The 16,399-nt window shown below is 35.6% G+C and overlaps 1 protein-coding gene, 1 long non-coding RNA gene and 1 other non-coding gene across 5 annotated transcripts in view; 1 reads left to right on the top strand and 2 right to left on the bottom strand.

Annotated features, from left to right (window-relative positions):
• LOC125363664 overlaps positions 1 to 14,210 on the top strand; it is a 28,929-nt gene extending 14,719 nt beyond the window's left edge. Inside the window, exons 2-4 of the long non-coding RNA XR_007213266.1 lie at positions 8,643 to 8,649; positions 11,431 to 11,440; positions 14,200 to 14,210. This is a non-coding gene — a long non-coding RNA (uncharacterized LOC125363664). The remainder of the gene's footprint in view (positions 1 to 8,642; positions 8,650 to 11,430; positions 11,441 to 14,199) is intronic.
• The window catches only part of Mipol1 (mirror-image polydactyly 1), a 250,668-nt gene that overhangs the window by 85,205 nt on the left and 149,064 nt on the right, over positions 1 to 16,399 (bottom strand). The window lies entirely within an intron of this gene.
• On the bottom strand, positions 2,214 to 2,376 carry LOC125363719. Its single transcript, XR_007213309.1, has one exon. It is a non-coding gene; the product is annotated as a U1 spliceosomal RNA (small nuclear RNA).

The following is a 16,399-nucleotide window of genomic DNA, read 5'->3' as shown; positions in this document are numbered from 1 at the left end:
ACCATTCTCCTGATATCTGCACTCTTGGCAACCTCTGATGTGATAGATTCAGTTTGTCTAGAATGTTTTATACAAGGAATGTAGTCTTCAAATATAGATTCTTTTACTTAACACAATGATTCTGAGACTCATCTATATTATTATGCATCGGGACTTCATTCTTCATGTGACTTAGTATTATGACAGTATGACTATCCATCCATTCACCAGTTGACTTGACATTTGTTTCTTATGTTTTTATTCATTTTTGGCAGTTATTATTATTATTTTTTGGCCAGGCCCTGGCCTTGAACTCAGGGCCTGAGCACTGTCCCTGGCTTCTTTTTGCACAAGGCTAGCATTCTGCCACTTGAGCTTCAGTGCCACTTCTGGCCATTTTCTATATATGTGGTGCTGAGGAATCAAACCCAGGGTTTCATGTATATGAGGCAAGCACTCTACCACTAGGCCATATTCCTAGCCCCGGAGGTTATTATTAAAGTGTCTAAAATATCTACATGGAAATCACTGTGCAGATACCTTTAATTCTCTTGAGCAAATACCTATGGAGTAGAATGGTTGGAACCTATGGTGAGTATGTTCATATAATTAAAAAAATGCAATCACTGATGGGCACTAGTGGCTCACACCTGTAATCCTAGCTACTCAGGAAGCTGAGATCTGAAGATTGTGGTTCGAATGCAGCCCAAGCAGGAAAGTCTATAAGACTCCTACTTCCAATTAACCATCAAAAGGTGAAAGTGAAGCTGTGGCTCAAGTGATAGAATGCTAGCTGTGAGTAAGTAAAAAAAGGAACAGTACCCAGGCCTTGAGGTCAAAGCCCAGGACTGGCAGGCACACAGAAAGACAGACAGACAGGCAGACACACATATAACACACACAGAAACAAAACAAAACAAAACAAAATATCCCAAATCATCAAACTTGCCACTTACATTGAAATGAGCTCAGAGCATCTATACTTAATTACACCATCAGGGTCATTTGTTCATTGTCCACTGGGTTGACACTCTACCAAGTTCTTGAAAATATATTACTGTGACTAATTTCTATTATCCACATTTTACAGGTATAGAACAGGCTAACGGAGCTCAAGTAACTAATAAATATAACATAATGACCGATGGAATTAAACTACAAATTCAAGGCTGCTGGCACGCGTGCATGCGTGTGTATGTGTGTAATGTGTGTGTGTGTTTCCTTTTCACCACTTTATAACATTCTGTAATATATATTTCCATATGAAAAAATGGAATAAAAACAATAAACAGTAGTTATCAACAAAAATGGAAGCCCACAGAATAAATAGAATGTGTTTTCCATCTTTAATATCCTATTAATATAACTGAAGTGATTGAAAAAAGGTGGTTGGCTGATGTTAGCAAAGTCTTCAAATATCCCATTATATGTTTATTCCAATATTGTCATGTAAATAGGACAACTAATGGTACTGGTACTGTGTTAGAAATCAATTATATCACTTCCTTACAATTTCAGCTAGTAAATTAGAATGAAAGACAGAGAAAGACTACTCTGTTCACATCACTGAACACTACATTTATGAGTATGGTGAATAAAGCACTTTTATCTTACTTTAAAATCTTGTTATGTTTGGTTTAAATGTGTTTTTAATAGTTATAGTCTGATATAGTTAAGCCTTCCTTTGGTAACTCCAAGACCATTAAGGAGCTCTATTTTTATACAGAACAGAGGTAGTTGATCTTATGTGTGATAAATACTAAATAAAGAAGCATACAGTACACATTAAATCACAGAGCCAAATAATTTTAGACTTGGAAAGGATCATAGAGGTAATACATTCCCCTACTTTTATAGATGAGGAAATTGTTGCTAATACAACGTGTCCAGGAAGACTTTTGGAAACTGTCCAAGATTTCACAGCTAATTAGAAGGAAATTTGGAACTAGAATACGAGAATCCAGAAAACGCTGATTGTTTTAACCTTACAGATTATACCTCAATGATGTAATATAGTATGAGTGTTAATTGGTTCAATAGGATTGTTTTCATTCATGTATATGAAATCTCATATAGATAGATGGATAGATAGATAGATAGATAGATAGATAGATAGATAGATAGATAGATAGATAATGTTATACTAAGATCTGGAACAACTAAAATTTTCTTATATTTCTAATAGGGCTATAAGCTAGTATAACATTTTCTGAAATATATTTTCTTTTCCTTTTCTGAGGAAAGCGCAAACATTGTGCCCCACTACCACAAATTATGAGATAAGTTTCCCAAATTCAGGACAATCTCAGAAGTCAGCAATCCAGAATGTGATAGATCACCCTTGTCCTGATAAAGCTACCTTTCTGATCAAGGTACCTCCCCTGCCCAGGAAGGTATGGGAATAATACTGATGTCTTGAGATTCATTTTGAATTTTAATTACAGTCACATGTCATCTGTCAAGCTGTCTTTCTGCATGCAGTATGTATTTTTTATTGTAAAGGCGATGTGGCAAAAAGGTCCAGTCTACACCAATCTTTCCAGGCTGATCTTAATATCACTTCCTCCATAAAGCCCTTTCTTGATTATTTTTGTAAGTGGAAGAATTTCCTAAGTTACGATTTCATCAAAGTACAATATATAAAAATGAAACACTATTCTGGTTCTAAATTACACGTGTAATTATACCTGTATAACCAGAAACTAGATAAACAGACTCTTTTTCCCACTCTCAAAGATCCTCCTGCCTCTACTTAATTTTTACATTTCTTAATGGTAGCTATCATACTACCCTCTACCACCAGATAAGCTTTTTCTGTGAACTTTGTATCAATGGAATGATATAATATGCCTTCTTTACTGTCTTTTTTCTCAATATTAATTGAGGTTAATCCATGTTATTTACAGACATGTGAAGGTAGAAACTGTAGTAGGCTTAGGTAATGTGTACACTGTACAATATTATTAAATTTAATATTATGATGTAATAATAAAACTTGAGTAGCATTTCACATTTTCAAGGGGTTTTCACATTTTCATTAGAGATAAGAAGTGACATAATAAACAGTTAAGAGCACAATGCTTAGAGTAGAGCAAATGTGAGCATTGGTGCCACTAAGTAAACTGTATGACTTTGAACAAATTAAGAGCCTCCGAAGATGATTGTTTTTCACCGGTGTTATCTGACAAAGATACATCAAATGGAACATATATGGAAGCCATAAAATATAGACAAGCTGGGTACCAGTAGCTCATGCCTATAATACTAGCTACTCAGGAGGCTGAGATCTGAGAATTATGGTGTGAAGCCAGTTCAGGAGAGGAAAGTCTCTGGGACTCTTATCTTCAATTAACAAGCAAAATTCTGGAAGTGGAGCTATGGCTTCTGTAAAGTAAAAGCCTTGAGCACAAAAGCTCAGAGATAGTACCTAGAGGCTCTTAAGTTGTTCATTATCAGAGTAAAAAATCTTTCCGATTCTTTCCTGATAGTTTTCTGAGCTGTGTACTACCAGAAAAAAAAAGTGAGTAAAGACTGAGGTGGGTTTAAAGTACATGTGCAAGCCATGTAGGGATTACAGTAGGGGTTATTTGGGGCTAGAAAATAAATACTTTAGGTTTGTAGGCCACATAGTCTTTGTTGTAACAACTCAACTATTGTAGCAAGAAAGTAACTATAAATAATCTGGAAGAAAACAGATGTTACCTGTCTTTCAATAAAACTTCACTTACAAAAACAGGGAGTAGGGTCTAGAAGCCACATTTTACCATCCATGGATCTATGGAATCAAATTTCCACAAAGCCCAGGCTGTCCAATCATCTTTAAAAAGCTTTTGATTAGTTGTGAAATACTTGCAAAAAAGAGGAACAGAAACAACATTCTCAATATACTTGATCTATCTATCTAGAATAAAGGTATTTCTGAAAGTACTGTAATAAAATATCTGAAAATCACACTGTTTTAGAACAGGGCCTTGAGGGAAAATAATGACAGCAAGGAATAAAGAAGTTAATCGTGGCTTTATAGCACCATGTGCTTGCATAATAACATTGCAGTGTAACAGGAAACTCTTCTGCCGGGGAGGCATGTTTTCACCTATTAAATATAATGCAAAACAAACAAACAGATTGAAAAAAAAAACTTGTACCTTTCTTTTGTAGTTCAACTGATGTTAATATAGTTATAACAACATCCTTTTGATTAGTGTTTGCATAACATCTTTTTAATATCCTTTTAATTTCAATCTATTTTATATGACTAGATTTAGATGTGACTTTTGTAAACAGCACATAGGTTTATTTTCTAGCCATATCCCCACCATCACATACACACACCTGACTTAGCTTCTTAACCTTGATGGAATCTCAACTAAAGACCTAAAGTTTTCCTTTAAAATTTTTAATGTTATTGAAAGATGATATTGTTACCTGAGTTAGTGAGGTAATGAGTACATTTCCTTTTGAACAGTGTTATCCCCACCCTCATTCTTTCCTGACCAAGCTGGCTTTGAGCTTCGGTACTCAGACCAGTCAGGCTGGGACGTGGTCTAGTGGTAGAGTGCTTGCCTGGCATGCATGAAGCCCTGGATTTGACTCCTCAGTACCACACAAACAGAAAAAGCTAGAAGTGGTACTGTGGCTAAAGTAGTAGAGTGCTAGCTTTGAGCGAAAGAAGCTCAGGTGTAGTGGCCAGGCTCTGAGTTCAATACCCATGACTGGCAGGAAAAAAAATTGAAAATTCTCTTTAACTGGCTTTGATCATGAGTTTTTTAAGAAATAGGGACAAGTAAACCATTTAGGAGGAAACAAAGGCTAGCCAAACTGCAACAGAAGCCAGAACTTTACCAGTTCAATAAATAATCATGTATCTGTGCAGTAACTACCGTGCTAACTCTTCCCAACTTCAACAGGTCACTATATCTTATTATGATAATACTGCTTATTTAAATTTTAGTTCTTTTCCATTCACTGACATTAATGAAAATACCTTTCAAATTTATTTCAACTGATAAATTATAACAATATGCTTAATAAGGTATAGTGTTCCACTGTATGTGTAAGTAATGTAAAGTTTACACCAGAGTAAATCTACCAATTGCCTCAGACACTCATCATTATGAGAGTAAAAAACTTCCCAAATCTTTTTTTCTAGTTTTCTGAGCTGTGTAGTACATTACTGTAATCACTACTTACTTACTGCATAACAGCACGCTAGAATTTTACTCCCTTTTTAGTACCCGTGGATTGACCTTTCCACATCTCATTCCATCATGCTGTTGCAAATGACAAGATGTCATCGCTGAATTATAGGAATTATATTTTATTTTCCCCCTTTGTGCCATACCAGGGCTTATGTTCTGAGCCTGACTCTCTTGATCGGCTTTTATGCCCACTACTAGCACTCTGTCACTTGAACCATGCCTCCAGTCTGGTTAATTGGGGTGGAGTCACAGGCATCAGGCTGTGTAGACTTTCATTATCTATTCAGTGGTTGATGGCTATTTCAGGTGTTTCCATTTCTTGGTTATTGTGAATACTGCTACAATGAACACATAGTGCAGATTCTCTTTGACACATGGATTTCATTTTCTTTAGACATATTTCCAGCAGTGCCTTTCTAGATCATATGGCAGTCCTACTTTTAATGTTCTGAGCAGTCTCCATAATGGTTTCACTAACATTCCCACCAGCAGTATACTAGAGTACATACTTCTTCACATCCAGTGGGGTGAGATATTTTACTGTGGCTTTTGATTTGTGTTTCCCTGATAATCAGTGCTGCTGGGCTTTGATCGTGTATCTGTTGAGCATTTGTAAGTCTTCTTTTGAGAAAGGAGTATTGTTCATTTTTAATTCAGGTTTATTTTTGTTGTGAGTTTCTAGAGTTCCTTATATATTATACATACCATCCCCTTGTCAGATATATAATTTATCTTTTACTTAAAATGTCTGGTATAATTTATTTATCAAGCTTTAAGTAAATTTGAACTATATTTTTTGCATTAATATAGACTTGGGGATTTATCTTTTCCTATGTTTTTTAAGTTGAAGGAATTCTATCTCATAAAATACTACATGGCTTTAAATTCATTTCTAGTTACATGTCAGATGTTTGGCCACTTAGATGTCTCAACTACATCTCTGAATGACATTCTTACTGGCATGTAAAAATTTTTACTGATTTTTCTCACCGGTTTACCCAGTCAACGTACCACTCAAATTGATTTTTGTCTCTTAATATCTAGAAAAGGGTTAATTATATAGCACATGTGGTCTTTAAAAATATCTGTTCATTTATTGAATTTCTCTCTACCACATCACCTGTTCTTGAGGTAATTTCCTCAAAGGGAGGTGGGGGTAGGGACAACTATATGCAAGAAAACAAAGTACCAGCCAGAACATGGGTTTCTTGGCTGGGAATATAGCTCAGTGGTGGATTGAATGCTTAGGCCACTCTCTCCTCAGGGCAGAATACATTCCTTTCACTAAGCTGTCTGGTACTACCTAAGAACATGAGCACACAGAGAAAATTATATTCTTATTTAAACTCAAGAAGCAAACATTTCCCCAAATGACAATATTTCCCTCCTTTATACTTGAGTCGTAAACATTTCTCTACATGCCAGTGCCCTTCTATTTAGTTAGAATTTTAGCCAGCAGTATTTTGTTTATTTGTTCAGGATCATGTATGTTTTTTCATTACATCTATAGTACACTTCGTCACCCGAACACCTGCTGAACTAAACTTGTGCCAGCAAAAAATTTTGAAATTATGCAATCTTCAATTCAGTCCACAACAAGTGCTTGGGTTGAATTTCTTCTATACCTTTCAACATCAATTAAAGAGCTGCTTGCATAGAAATATTGCCAACTGAAAAGTTAGTGAAGCAAGTTTAATTGAGAGAACTTGACTATCAGGCTCAGGCCTTTTCAGATACTTCAATAATCATTATCAATCCATCTAAATGTAACATTATTCTTAAAAAATATGTGTTGGAAGGAAACTGGAATACTATGATCTTTAATACACATATATTTTTTTCCTAATATAGATTATGAAGAATATATGAAAGTCTATCGAACCAAATTTAGCCAAGGAACCAGGAAAGTATATTCTTGAAGAAAATACCTAAAATCACTCATATTTTGCACATCACTTTTACAAATACGAGACAGACAGATATTTTATAAATACTTTAACATATAAATAGCAGGAATTATAATTATCAGAAGCTCCACAGGCATCCTAATTAAACCAGTCCATTAAGTGTAGTGAAAGTATTCACATAAGAGAAATGTTAATTTATAAGTTTTTTATTTGTAAAATAGTTTTACTCATGTGTCTAAAGTCTACTCTGGTAAACTTCCTATTCATTCAATATAAAAATCAACAAGAAGTAATCACAGCTATCTATGAAAGACAACTTTTTAAAAATATCAAATCACATTTTAAGGAAAAAGATAGCAAGATTTCACAAACACACTAAATCTTCTGTTAAACAAAGCTGATATTGACGTATAAAAAGAAGTACATCAAAGTTTTTAAGGGATGACAACTTAAACAGCCTTTAACTAAAGGAAGAGGGCTTACTGCATCTGACTTCAGTTAGGTTAATCAACACATATAATAATTTAAACAAAAACTCAAGATATGAATGTCAAAATTATTTGGAAGTTTTGTTGAAGCATGTGAAAATCATATGAAAAAAGAATTCCCTGCTTCCTTTTGGATGTTTCAGACAAGAAAGACCAAGCCTAGGTCACACTGCTACAGATTTTAACTGTTGTATGGAACTACTCAAAATGCTTTTGATCCATTTTATCTTGCAAGTTAGCAAAGAAATGTTGCAATAAGAAACACCAACAAAGATCTGAAAAAGTTAAGCTCTGGATTACCATATTGTGTTCTCCTGCCATTCAATGCTTCATACAAAGGCAGTGGTGTTCAAAGTAAAAAAAAAAATGTGGGGGAGAGAGGAAAAAAGAGAAACTGGCCTCCGAAAGTGAAAAGAACTAAGTAAATAATATTCTTCTACATCCCTTCTTTTTCACAGATTGGATGTTAAAAGAGTTGCAGCAATTAGGCTTTTGTTAATTACCAGCTGTTGAAACAGATGTGTTGACTATCCTTATTAGTTAACAGCTGGGTGAGAGGAACAATTGATGCTCCCTAAAACCAACAGCCAGCTGCTCTGCAGTAATTACCTCCAATTAATAATACAGGTGATAACAGCAAAAAACTCCCATCCCACTTTTTCAATAACTTTGGCAGTTTCAATAACTAGGGCTTTATCATTACACAGTAATAGAGAATACATTTATTACAACAAGTAAGGCCGATATATTAGAGTCGCATTAACTGTATGGTAGTTTCCATTATGCAATTTCTGGAGAAGGAATCAGACAAGTGCTAAAAGTAGAAGCAGACATTCTGTAGGCTTTTATTTATCATATTTCAAATGTCACTGCCAACTTACTTCTCTAGTACCAACAATAATAGCTAAGCACTTAAGTTCTTTGAAAAAGAGAAGCATAACTAAAATCTGTTCTTTCTGATTTCCAGGTGTTTTCACTGCTCATGTTTTATATTCAGTTCACTGAAGCAATATATTTCCTCCTGGTATGCCTAAATATCAGTGTCTTGTTCCCTAGCTTATATTTCCTAGGTGTCTGGTAGAAGCAATTTCACCAAACCCAAGAATTTATCTCAGAGAAGTAAACATTTCATGCATACAAAGGGATCACCAAGACACACAAGCAACCAGGAAAACAATAAAGAAAAACATTTTATTTCATAGATGTCATTTTATGATACATATATTAAGTTTTTAACTATGATGCTAAAATAGCACAATAAATAGCATTATGTTTTAAAATCGCATTACTTTTATGATCTACTAAAGCAGTATTATGTTAAAAAAACATAAAGCAGCATTATATTTTAAAGTTACTTTTACTCCTTCCTCCTTTTGAAATGTTCATGTTAAAACTTCATTTACAATAAGTGTAAAACCAAGACTTATATAAGTCAGGAAAGGCATCTCAGTTCTGGAAGGAGTCTCTATTCACTAATTAGAAAACACTTATAGACACTGCCTTTCTGAAAACAAGGATTAGAGCTGGATGAATAACCCCCTTTCACAAACTTTCCTCATGTCTCTGTTGGGTCATCATAAGCAGCTTGTTCTTGTAGCATTAAATAGAAAAGCCTACTGATTACCAGTTCAGAATACCTCAGTTACTGGCATCAGAACAATTAATAGGGACAGAAATAAGAAACATGTAAATAAATCACTTCACCACAAGAGGCTGCAATAAAAAATTAACAAAGACAAACTTTCTAAAGCAATATTATATAAATTGCCACTTGGATAATATGAGTGTCTGATACCAAAAAACAGTTAAAATTCTCCACATTCTATGTAATTATAGGATCTTTAAGTTAAGAATGTTTAAATGTCTCTATAATTAGAAGACACCATGCACATTATTCTGTAATTTGCAGGAAATCCCTTGATGTATGGAAGCTAACAAAATGTGTAAATAAAACAACAAACAGTTTTGATGCCTGAAAATCTATATCAGGTTATACAATTCCCGTGCAATTTCTCAGTTCCAGGGAGAACGAGTATCTTTTGCCCTGCAATTGGGAAGCGATCCTTTTCCTCCCCACTAGGCAGGGTGTTGAAATACAGGAGTAGAGCAGTCAGTCACACTTTCCTCTTCTCTGTGGGACCAGTAAGTTGTGGCTACCTTTCAATATCTCACTACACAAGAAACATTTATGGCTATTTGGGGAGCAGAGCCTTCTTCTATCTCAGGTGATGCAAGAAAGGAAGGCAGACGTGAAAATCTTTATTGAAGTTACTATCACTGAGTTTACTGCTCTTTGAAAATAAGCTAGGTTGGTATACATCCTATCTCCTTTGCAAAAAAAAAACAACCCAACAGTGATATGTATTGAACATTTGACTGCTGTACACAGTTTTACTAAATGCTGTCTTTCTTAAAATTTGAAAATATTTCAACCTACTCAAGTATTCAGAGATACTTACAATGGATGGTGCCTGAGACACTTCTTTTTCCATGCCAATCTCAATGTATTTCTACTTAAGGATTTCCCAACACAGCTTAATTTCCTGGAATAAATACCTGCATTTTGTCATCCCTGGCATATGTCTCAACTGTTAGCATGCCTTCCAAACGTGCTCACTGGCAGGCTCAGCAACATCCTCATGGTTGTCTTTTACAGCTTTGTCCTACATTTCATTTCACTTTGAGCCTAAATCTGTTGTAGCCTTCATGCAAAAAAAAAAATGGCAGGACTGAGGTTTGAAATTAGTACTTGTGCACCTGAGCCATTCTCTCAGTCCTTTTGTGCTTTCATGATATGGAATTACAGTTATGCCCAGGCCATGCTGCACCATGATCTTCCAACTTCGGCTTTCCTAGTAGTTGAGGTGACAGGTGCATACCACCATGTCCAGTGTTTATTGGTTAGGAAGAAAGTTGAACAAACTTTTTGTCCAGAATAGCCTTGAACTGTTATCCTTCCAACTGTATTTCTCTAATTTTTATATATGTTGTATGGAATGTGAACCTCTTATAAGTGTCAATTTTTCTTGCATTTTCAGTATGAGTATCCAGATCTTTATTAACTATTCTCCGATCATTAAGTATTTTAATAAATATTTTAAAATCAGAAAGCTACTTTTGTCTAATAATTGCTTCTTCACCCTCTCCTTCCCCAAGCCACTGAGCCCAGCTGCATTTATCTAATTTTCATATGAATATTTTGGTTATGTGTACCTCTTGAAAATGATTTTTTTTTTTATTTTCAGCATGAGAATACAGGCTTTACTTATTTTTGGCCATTAAGTATTTTTACATAAATATATCCCTTAAATTCAGGAAGATGTTTTTGTCTAATAATTGTTTAGAAATATTTTTCTATGCTAGGCATAATAACCTGGAATCTAAGCTAGCTGTGAGATAGAGATCAGGAGACTTGTGGTTTAAGACCAGCAAAACAGTAATAAGACCCTATCTCAACCAGTAATCCAGGCAGTGGTGACACATGCCTGCCACAGCTCCCATACGGGGCTGCTGGATACTCAAAAGGAACACACAGGAGATGGTGGCCCTAGGATAACCCTGGACAAAAGTGAGACTCTGCTCGGAATATGGCCTAGTGGTAAAGTGCTCGCCTTGTATACACGAAGCCCTGGGTTCGGTTCCTCAGCAACACATAAACAGAAAAAGCTGAAGTAGCGCTGTGGCTCAAGTGGTAGCGTGCTAGCCTTGAGCAAAAAGAAGCCAGGGACAGTGCTCAGGCCCTGAGTTCAAGGCCCAGGACTGGCAAACAAACAAAAAAACAAAACTTGGGCTGGGAATATGGCCTACTGGCAAGAGTGCTTGCTTCGTATACATGAAGCCCTGGGTTCGATTCCCCAGCACCACATATGTAGAAAACGGCCAGAAGTGGCACTGTGGCTCAAGTGACAGAGTGCTAGCCTTGAGCAAAGAGAAGCCAGGGACAGTGCTCAGGCCCTGAGTCCAAGGCCCAGGACTGGCAAAAAAAAAAACAACACACACACACACACACACACACACACAAAACTCTACCCAGGGAACAATTAAATCAAAAGGACATGGATTGATACAAGTTGAGGAACACCTGACTCGCAACTCTAAGGCCCTGAGTTCAAACCCCAGTATCACAATTTTTTTTATAAATCATAAGTGTATAATCATATTACATATCATAAAGATATGACTTATTTAATCTAAATTGATCTAGCATGCATATCCCTATAAAAGAGGAAAAATTCCTTTGCTTAAAATCATCTTGGTTTTACTGATTCTCGCATGAAAGATTCTGACCCCAGTTTCAATAATTTCATAATTGAAACATTTAATCAATAATGGAAATACTTTGGAAATAAAAATAACTTTTTAAAAATTTATTCATTGCTTGTAGTTATACATGGTTAGTAAATGTATTATTATTATTATTATTATTATTATTTGGTCATTTGTGGGGCTTGAACTCTGGGCCTGGCACTGTCCCTGATCTCTTCAGCTCAAGGCTAGAGCTCTACCACTTGAGCCACAGCACCACTTCTGGTTTTCTGAGTGGTGTATTGAAGATAAGCATCTCATGGACTTTTCTGCTTGGGATAGCTTTGATCCATGATCCTCAGGTTTCAGCCTCCTGAGCAGCTAGGATTACAGGCGTGATCCACCGGCCCCTGGCCAGTAAATGTATTTTTATATAAGTAACACTTTTTTGTGTTTTTTTTCCCCCTATAGACAGTGGTCTGTTTTGCCAACTTCTTAAAAGTATCTTTGCCTTTTTTCTTGGTGTGTGTGTGTGTGTGTGTGTGTGTGTGTGTGAGAGAGAGAGAGAGAGAGAGAGAGAGACAGAGAGACAGAGAGACAGAGAGACAGAGAGAGATAGAGAGAAACACGCCAGTCCTGGGCTTGAAGTCAGGACCTCAACAATGTTCCAGAGCTTTTTTGTGCAAAGCTAATTTTTTTCTTTTAATACAATACTTAATTGAAAAGAATGTGTCTTTCTCCATGAATCAATCACATTCTCTGAAATACCTACTTCAATGAAGCCCTTTCACATCAGGTTGTATAGGTTCCCTTAACATAGCTAAACTGGCATAATTGATGCCAGTTTAGCTGGAATAGATGTAATAGTGTTGATGAAAAAGAATGACCAATAAATACTTTCTTCATTAAGTAGATTTGTAAGTTTCTTTTCTTATTATACTTTTATTATCTTTAAGTAGATATACTTAAGGGTTACCAGTCAATATGCCTGTTTGTAAGTACAAGACATCTTGGTCAGTATTACCTCTTTCATCATTTTCTCATGCAGATTTATCTACAGCACAAAAAATCATCAACTGGACAGAAATAGCTTCATTCCAAAATCACCCAGGACCTATTAGAGCTTAGGTATCCAGGCCAAAAAAAACTCATTGCTTCTTTCTCTGTTCTTCATCCATACTTTTGAAAGTTGTATTTGTTTTGCCTCCGTACATGCAGCAAATATTCTTTTTGTTGGATCACATTATTGACTCCCCAGAAATAAAGACTGGAACCACAAACTGATAACTCCATGTCTATTAGCTCCAGCCTCAGTATCTAAAAATACAAACCATTTATCTAGCTTAGTCCTCAAACTGTCATTTTATAAACTAAACTCACAAATCAAATGAAGTTCTCAATGTCAGCTACCCAACTACTCAGGAAACTTGAAGTTATCTTAAATCTCTCCTTTATTTCTCATATCAATGAGTAAGTCAAATCTTGCTACTTATTTCAGAATGCCTCAGCACAGTCATAGATATTTTCTATCTATTCCTACTACTTTTAGTCACAGAAGTTCGTCTTCTTTACTACTTTAATAGCTTTCAAGTTGGTTTTTCCTGCCTGCCTCTGCCTGCCTATTGAACCCTGTCAAAACCAGTGCAGCTCCTTTCTTGAATTCTTTAGAAACTGACCAATTTCTATGTCACCAAGAATATTCTTTTTCAAAAGTCCATTGAATTGTATATTAGAATTGTCTAAACATTTTTGGAAATCACTTCACTAGACCCAGTAAAAAGACCCAGTTATTGGTAATGCATGAAAAAAATTTGGAAAAAAATTATAAAAGTATAAAGAAAAAAGTATAAAGCACTGCTCTAAAATACACAACTGAAAACACTTGTTTTGGGGCTACTTCACTCTGTTAGCACTAACATTAGCAACCACAATTTTCATCACCCATGGTGCGTGGAATCCTGGTGGGCATTCTAAGTACACTGTAAATGTGTGAGTCAACAACATAACTCTTGACTTTCTCTGTGGATGAACTTCTATGCTTTCTATTAAAATACTACTGGTTTAATTTTTAACATTGTGACTACTAATGCTTCCCAAGAGTCCAGATAGTGAACTTGAGAATGATGACAATAAAAACGCCAGCAGAACTAAGATATACCAACAATGAAGGCGATAAAGGACACACAACTGACTTAGGAGATAAATTATCCAAACAGAATATCCTACACACTTTGTAGAAAAGTTTGGGTTGGGCACACTGGAAGGGAGATGTTAAAACATATACAATGACTGACTCTCTCAAGTCTGCAATGAGCTGGGTTACTATTTCTAAAATCAAAGGTTTCTTTACCTGTCAAAGTGACAAATACAGGTTGACTTTAGTCTAGATCCACAATGCATAAATGGACATGTTAAATTGTAACTTCTTTACAACCATTTGAAAATTTTAAAAATTACTCAATTAATTGCAACTACTGAATTATATCATATCAGTTGGAACTTTACCCTATAGTTTACTTGACTGTGCAGAGAATAATCAAGTTACAATGTCTCACTGGATAAACAAAAGGGGAAATTTAAAGTTTCTGTTTTACTTTTTGCAATGAAGAATAAGCCCAAGACCTTGTGTATGCTAAAGCCAACACTGCACCAATACCCCTGAGTTACATCTGTAGTTCCCCAAAAGGAAATTTTGATAAGAAATATGCTAGCCCTTAACATGTGGAGCTAATTATGCAAGCACTTAATAATACAGTGTATCAAATCATGTGTCATGTGTCTAATTATAAAAAAAATTGTTGGATTTATCTAGTAAGTATATACAGTTGAAAAATGGCACTTAAAAATCATCCTATAACACAACCACAGAAAACAATACAGAACAAAAGTTGGTATCTTATCCAAATACAAACTAGATTTTTCTCATTCATTCATTCATTCATTCATTTGTTTATTTATTTATGTGCCTGTCCTGGGACTTGAACTTAGACACTTGAACTTAGGCCTGGGCACTGTCCCTGAGTTTTTTTGCCCAAAGCTAGTGCTCTATCACTTGAACCACAGCTCCACTTCCAGTTTGTCTGTCTGTCCTCCCACCCTCCCTCTTTTCTTTCTTTCTTTCTTTCTTTCTTTCTTTCTTTCTTTCTTTCTTTCTTTCTTTCTTTCTTTCTGGTAGTTAATTGGAGATAAGAGTCTTACAGGCAGATTCCTGCTTCTGCTTGCTTCCAACCAAGAACCTCAAATCTCAGCATCTTGAGTTGGTAGGATTTCGGCATGAGCCACTGGCATTTGGCATTATTTATGTAATTTTTAGATAAAAATGCAATAAATCTGTCAGTTTCTATTAAGCCTACACATACACTATGAAACAATAAAAGAGCTATTACTTGTCCAGGGTTCAGCAAACTTTGTACACAGTACTTTGAGAGGGGAGTGATTTACTTACGTTTACATAATTAAAGGTTTTGGTTACTTTTCAGTGTGTAAAAACATACAAAATTACTTAATGAGTTTTTTTACTCCATAGACATGGAGGTAAATAGACTCCTTACACATGTGCCTATGATGGCTATCATTGCAGCTGGCCACAGAAGATATTAAAAGGTTGCCTTGCAATAAAATTCAACCTTTTCAAAGTATGGAACAAAAAGAATATTCTTTGGAAATTTATTATAATATTGAAACATATCAAGGATAAAAAACATTCTTTTCATGGGATCTGCATCATATACTGATAAAGCCATAATGAACTCAGGAAAGGTAAAAAGGACTGCCTGAGTTGTAAGTTGCAACCAGTAGTCAAAAAGCAAAACAAAACAAACAATACCCGCCCCCACACAACATTTGGAGAAAGGTAAGAATAGGTCAGAACTTAAAGTAGGAAAAAGACAGAACTTCCAGAACAAAATACTGTAAGTTGGATGGCTTAAGACAAGAAGAATGTATTCTCTTTTTGTTAATAATAATATAAATGTACATTTGTGGGTGTATATATTATCTTTAAGCTGTGCAAAGATGCTGCCATTCAAAAAATTATTTTCTTTTAAATTTCTGAAGACCTGATGTTGAAAATCATATAGTGGCCATTTGGTGTCTTCTAGAAGCTCTGAAAAAATCTGTTCCATGCCTCTGTCCTTCCTAGCTCTGGTATTTGCCAGATATTCATGGACATCTCTTAGCTTTTAGAAAAATTTCTCTACCCTCTGCCTCCAGCCTTACAGGGATTTCTTCCCTGTCCCTTCTCTCTCCTTCCCTCCATAATGGGAAACTAGGGGTTAAACTCAGACATGTAGGAAGTCTACCATTTGAGTCATGCCCCCAGTCAGTCCTTTTTGATTATTAGTTATTTTGGGTATAGGACCTGACATTCATGCCTGGACAGTAATTCTCCTACTTAAACTTCCCACATAGTTGGGATGACAGTCATATAACAACACATCTACTTGTTGGTTGTTGTGAGGTGACGTTATCGTTTCTCCTTGGTTTACTCTGAAGTGACATCCTCCTGACCTCACCTTCTAAGAGGCTGGGGTTACAGGCACGAGCCATCATGTTTAGATAATGACATTTCCATATATTAAAA

This window comes from Perognathus longimembris, chromosome 14 (assembly GCF_023159225.1).
Source record: "Perognathus longimembris pacificus isolate PPM17 chromosome 14, ASM2315922v1, whole genome shotgun sequence".
Taxonomy (NCBI): Eukaryota; Metazoa; Chordata; class Mammalia; order Rodentia; family Heteromyidae; genus Perognathus; species Perognathus longimembris.
The sequence above is the reverse complement of the archived record's forward strand: the minus strand, read 5'-3'. Positions and strand labels throughout refer to the sequence as shown.